At 44.2% G+C, this 6,353-nt stretch overlaps 1 protein-coding gene across 6 annotated transcripts in view; it reads left to right on the top strand.

The window, feature by feature from the left end:
• Positions 1-4,523: 4,523 nt before the first annotated feature.
• The window catches only part of GREB1L (GREB1 like retinoic acid receptor coactivator), a 286,115-nt gene continuing 284,285 nt past the window's right edge, over positions 4,524-6,353 (top strand). For 5 of the 6 annotated variants that reach the window (XM_074276303.1, XM_074276331.1, XM_074276341.1 and 2 more), the window contains exon 1: positions 5,079-5,272. The gene's annotated coding sequence lies outside the window, so the exon portion shown is untranslated. Of the gene's footprint in view, positions 4,541-5,078; positions 5,273-6,353 lie in introns of those variants that run through there. The other variant, XM_074276314.1, reaches the window with a different exon arrangement.

Genomic DNA, 6,353 nt, shown 5'->3' on the forward strand with positions numbered 1-6,353 from the left:
CAGTCCCCAGTCTTTTTTCTAGATGCAGGTGGCAATTTCCATCAGAAATCTATTAGAGGGGCAGCTAGGTGGCGCAGTGGATAGAGCACCAGCCCTGAATTCAGGAGGACCAGAGTTCAAATCTAGTCTCAGACACTTAACACTTCCTAGCTGTGTGACCCTGGGCAAGTCACTTAATCCCAGTCTCAGAAAAAGAAAAAAAAAAAAAAAAAAAAAGAAGTCTATTAGAATTAGTCTGAATCACTTAATTGTTGAAAAGAACCAAGTCCATCAGAGTCGATCATCACATAATCTTGTGTACAGTGTTCTTATGGTTCTACTCACATCACTTAGCATCAGTTTATGTAAGTCTCTACAAACCTTTCTGAAATCATTCTGCGAACAATAATGTTCCACTACATTAATGTATCATCACTTATTCTCAACTGATGGGTATCCACTCAGTTTCCAGTTTCTTGCCACTACAAAAAGGGCTGCTACATACATTTTTGCATTTCTGGGTCCTTTTCCTTCTTTTATGATCTCTTTGGGATACAAACCAGTAGAGATACTGCTGGATCAAAAGATATGTACAGTTTAATAGCCCTTTGGACATAGTTCCAAATTGCTCTCCAGAATGGTTGGATCAGTTCATAATTTCTAAGTGTAATCCTTCTAACTGCCCTAAAGAAGAAACACTTTTAAAAAAAAAACTTAATAGTATTTTATCTTATCTTTTTTCCTACTAATTACATGTAAAGATAGTTTTCAACATTCATTTTTTTAAGATTTTGAGTTTCACTGATTCAACCATTCTAGACAGCAATTTGGAACTATGTCCAAAGGGCTATCAAACTGTCTATACTCTTTGATATCTCAGTTGTCTCTATTGGTCTGTATCTCAAAGAGATCATAAAAGAAAGAAAATGACCCACATATGCAAAAAATTTTTGTAGCAGCTCTTTTTTGTGATGGCAAGAAATTGAAAATTGAATAGATGCCAAGCAATTGGCTGAATAAGTTTTGGTATATGAATGTAATGGAATGAAATTGTTCTATAAGAAATGATGAGCAGGGGCAGCTAGGTGGTGCAGTGTATAGAGCACCGGTCCTGGAGTCAGGAGGACCCGAGTTCAAATTTGATCTCAGACACTTGACAGTTCCTAGCTGTGTGACCCTGGGCAAGTCACTTAACCCTAATTGCCTCAGCAAAAAAAAAAAAAAAAAAGGAAAAGAAATGATGAGCAGGTTAATTTCAGAAAAGCCTGAAAAAACTTTCATGAACTGATGTTTAGTGAAGTGAACAGGATTGGAAGAATCATCCACAGTAACAGCAAGGCTATGTAATGATCAACTATGATATTCTTAGCTTTTTTTCAGCAATGCAGTGATCCAAGAAAATTTCAATAGACTATGTATGGAAAATGCCATCTGCATCCAGAGAAAGAATTATGAAGACTGAATGAGAATCAAAGCATACTATTTTCACATTTTTGTTTTGTTTTGTTTTCTCATAGTTTTCCCATTTGTTCTGATTTTTCTTTCCCAACAGGAATCATATGGAAATATACTTAAAAAAAGATATTGAGTTCCTTTTCCTTCCTAAGACAGCAAAAATCCAATATAGGTTATAGATAAACAGTTATGTTAAAACATATTTCCACATTGGTCATGTGAAAGAAGATGATACACTTCTTAAGAGTATTATCCCTACGTCTAGGAAAGTAAAGTTTGACTTCACTTAGTCCCTTTTGATTCTAATTCATGTTTCCATTTTAAAAATTTCTTTTGGTTCTTGTGTTTGAAAGTAAAATTTTCTCTTAAATTTTAGTCTTAATCTCCAGTTGATAAATGGTCAAAGGATATGAACAGACAATTCTCGCATGAGGAAATTGAAACTATTTCTAGTCGTATGAAAAGATGCTCCAAGTCATTATTAATCAGAGAAATGCAAATTAAGACAACTCTGAGATACCACTACACACCTGTCAGATTGGCTAGAATGACAGGGAAAGATAATGCAGAATGTTGGAGGGGACATGGGAAAACAGGGACACTGATACATTGTTGGTGGAACTGTGAATACATCCAGCCATTCTGGAGAGCAATTTGAAACTATGCTTAAAAAGCTATCAAACTGTGCATACCCTTTGACCCAGCAGTGTTGCTACTGGGTTTGTATCCTAAAGAGATCTTAAAAGAAGGGAAAGGGACCTGTATGTGCAAGAATGTTTGTGGCAGCCCTCTTTGTGGTGGCCAGAAACTGGAAACTACGTGGATGCCCATCGATTGGAGAATGGCTGAATAAATTGTGGTCTATGAATATTATGGAATATTATTGTTCTGTAAGAAATGACCAATAGGATGATTTCAGAAAGGCCAGGAGAGACTTACATGAACTGATGCTGAGTTAAATGAGCAGGACCAGGAGATCGTTGTATACTTCAACAACAATACTATATGATGATCAATTCTGATGGATTTGGCCATTTTCAACAAGGAGATGAACCAAATAAGTTCCAATAGAGCAGTAATGAACTGAACCAGCTACACCCAGCGAAAGAACTCTGGGAGATGATTATGAACCACTACATAGAATTCCCAATCCCTCTATCTTTGTCTGCCTGCATTTTGGATTTCCTTCACAGGCTAATTGTACACTATTTCAAAGTCCATTTCTTTTTGTACAGCAAAATAACTGTTTGGGCATGTATACATATATTGTATTTAATTTGTACTCTAACATATTTAACATGTATTGGTCAACCTGCCATCTGGGGGGGGAGAGGAAAAATTAGAACAAAAGGTTTGGCAATTATCAATGTTGTAAAATAATCCATGCAAATATCCGGTAAATAAAAACTATTAAAATATTTTTAAAAACTCACACAGGAGTATTGTTATATTGTATATGCTTTCAAATAAAGTAATTTAGTTTTGATGAAAAAAAAACTTTAGTCTTTTCAACAAAAATGCTTGAAAATTTTCTAGTGAACTTCCATTGTCTCCCTGTAGGATTGTACTCAAGTCTTTCTGAGTAAGTTATTCTTGACAGCAATTCCAGATTCTTTGTTTTCTAGACTATCATATCCTTTTGTCCTTGAAGACTATCATATTTTAAACCCTCCATTCCTTTAGATAGTAGCTGCTAAATCTTGTATCATTCTGACTGCAGATTTGTAGGAATGTTCCTAAGTTTTGACCATTTGCCTTTTCACATATATTCAGTTTTTTTAAAAAACAGTTATGTTTTTTCCCTCAAAATATAAACTTGTCCTCAGTAGTTTTGATTATTCTATACATAATTTGTAGGATATATCTTTTAAGTTTTTTAAAGGCCAGACAGACCTTACAATGTCAAGTCTAATTATAAAACATCTCAGACCTGAGCTCCTAATCCCCCAAATAAACTGAAGAAACATTTGTTTGATGGCATTTGTATATGGGTTTAAATCTAGAAGTGTCAGAGCATTAAAAATCACATTCTGGTTATAAACCCTGGCTATGCCTACCTTCCCTCTTCTATCCTTATTTACAGACTACTTCCTCTAGGGCAGAGGTTTCCACTGACCTCTTCTATAGTTTAGACTTGAGAGGATCAGATGAAAATGGATGGGAGAAAAAAAGATTTTTTTTTTTTTTTAATAATCTCTAACAATTTTATTTAGGATGGGTTCCATAAGTTTCCCTGGACAGCCAAAGAGCTTCTTGACACAAAAAAGACTAAGAACCATGCGTGGATAAAGAAGATGGTTATGGGGGGAGGGACAGAGAGGGAAAAAGAGACACAAATACACAAGAAAAACCAGCTAGAAATAGAAAAGTAGATGCATGAGAGACAGACACAGAGAGAGCAGCAGAACTAACGCATTCCTCTTTGATTAAAAAAAAACCAACAACACAGAATTTAGTATTTGGGAATCACCTAATTCACGCCTGTTTTTGCATTATAATTACCATCGAATGGGATGGAAGAGTTGACTTTAACCCTGAGAGTGCACCAGGCGCCAGCCTTGTCGCCGTTTCTTTGACCTGCATCCCATGACAGAGGGCACGGAACCGTACTTGCTCCAAGGGCACTAAAAATAGAACAACTTTTCTGTCCTGAGACTCCTTCATCACCCTGCCTCGCTAAAGGCTCCGGGAGCCGAGCCATCAATTTCCTCGAAAGGACGTTGCAAGAGGATGAGGATTTGAGAAACGCCTGCAGAGTTTCTCTGCACAACTTTAATAACCAAGGACAGAACCCCAGCTGAGAGTGCCCGTGTTTCATCCCCCTCCCCAATCCAGTTGAACCTGAAATATGTCTAGCCGGGGCACCTCACGAAAACTTTTTTTCTCGGCGGCTCCCTTCTCCATGCTCACGTTGGACATGGCTGCTTTGCAGGCGGAGCCGATTCTTTCCCCTTTGCTGGGCGCCAGGCGGTGGTTGTGACCGGGAAGGACAGAGCCCCGGGGCTAGCAGTTCAGGCTGGCCTGGGGGTGGGCGTGCTAACAAGGGGAAGGAGCTGTGAGCAAGTGGCAACCCCGGTGGAATCATCCAAACTCTAGCTTTCCCTAGGTGGGTGCGACTTTTGGGGGGGAGGGGGTCCTCCTCTTTCCATTGATTCACGTTCCATCGAAAGCCAGCCTTGGCCTCCCAGTGGCCCAGGCCGAGTTCATGCTCGGCGCTCTAGCCGCACCCCAGTGAATGAAATCGCTGTGTGTGGCGGGAGACAGTGTGTTTTAGGTTCTAAGAGGATATTTCTATTCCGCAGCACGAGGGGCTGCTCGGATGGTTTGGGAGTTGGGTGTGGGTCTTATTCTTGCCGCGGAAAATTAAATTTATTTGAAGGTGCAAGCAAAATAGGGTACTGTGGGGGAGGGGCACTCCTGGACATTCATGGGGGCGAGCAAATGGGAATCACTGTGTCTTCAGCTTGATAGAGTGGGGCTGCGTCGGCCACCCACAGGATCGCTCGGGCCAGTGTACTAGGGAACCAGGCTAGTGCGAGTGCGGAGGGTGGAGGGTCCCAGGTCTGTCCGAGCGGGAGGGGCGGCACCTGCGGAATCCGCCCCCAAGCCGCGGCGGCAGCCGCCTCGCTCCGCCCCAGGGGGACAGAGTGAGGGAGCCAGTCGGCCAGAGAGGAGCTAGCCGCGGGCGGCGCTAGCACAGGAGAAAAAAAGTGGAGGGGAGGGAGGCAGCTGGAGCTAGAGGACAAGGATTGGGGGTGGGGTGGGGTGGGAGACGAGCCCAGGCCGGGGAAAGGGGCCAGTGTCTTGTCCTTCCCTCCTCGTCACCCTGCCAAGCAAGGTAAGAGGTTACCGTGACTGGGATGGAGCGCGGGAGCAGGGAGATCGAAGGGAGGGGGGGCAGGAGCAAAAGAGGGAGGAGTGGGTGAGCCAGGACCTCTCTGATCCGAGCCAGCCCACCGGACTAGCTAGCCGGGGCCACCCGCTGAATCCCAGGCTTCGGTTTCTGTGTGTCGGTCCCTGCAAAGGTAACGGGCGTGTGTGTGTGAGTGCGCGCAAGCTTCCGACTCCCTATCTTCCCTGGCTTCCGAAAGCAGTTTCCTCTCCCACTCTCCCTCCCCTGGAAGGTCCCCCCTCTATGAGTGCCCTTCCCTTCTGCAGAACTTCCCCCAAGGACAGTCCGCCTCTGCTCCGTCCCCAGAGGCCAGGGCCTGTCAGCCGGGGTCCGTGGAAGGCGCTCTGGGATCCCGGGATCGGGCTGCCTTTGTGAGCCTCGCGCTGGACCCCGGGCCAGTGAGAGCTCAGATGGGACACCGCCCACTCTCCCCTGCCGGCTTTGCCCCTCTTCCAGTGCCGCGAGCTGGGCGGGAGGGAGGTCGCGGGGAGTTGACCCGAGAAGAGTAGCGGGGGGACTTGTAGAGGAAGCGTAGGGGTGGCTAGGCTCCGCCGGATACTTATCTTTCGGACCTCCGGAGCAAATAGCGTGGGGGGGGGGGGGAGAGAAAGTGGACTGACCCTGAGCCCGGCGCTGCTCGGAGGTCAATCTCAGGTAGAGCCGAGGAAACCCTTCTCTAGATGCCTGGAGGAGAAGGACGAGGAGGAGGAGGAGGAGTTGGAGACCTAGTGAGAGATTCTGTGGAAGTTGAAATTGGGGAGTAGGGGTCAGGGTTGGAATGCGTCCATGCATAACCTACCATTTGTTTGTTTTTTCTCAACTCCTCACTAAATGTCGTTGCGTTGCCCAAAAGCATGTATGCACTGTGTGCCCCCACCGGAGTTTCCATTTTGAGTGAGAGGTAATAGACCACTTGCTATATATATGAGACACAAAGGGCTGTGTTGACAGCTGGCCGTGACACAGATTTTGAGAGGTGACACTAGCTGGAACCGACCTAAGATGGGGATAATAGATTGGTTGGGTT

The sequence above is a fragment of the Sminthopsis crassicaudata genome, chromosome 1, assembly GCF_048593235.1.
Source record: "Sminthopsis crassicaudata isolate SCR6 chromosome 1, ASM4859323v1, whole genome shotgun sequence".
Lineage (NCBI taxonomy): Eukaryota > Metazoa > Chordata > Mammalia > Dasyuromorphia > Dasyuridae > Sminthopsis > Sminthopsis crassicaudata.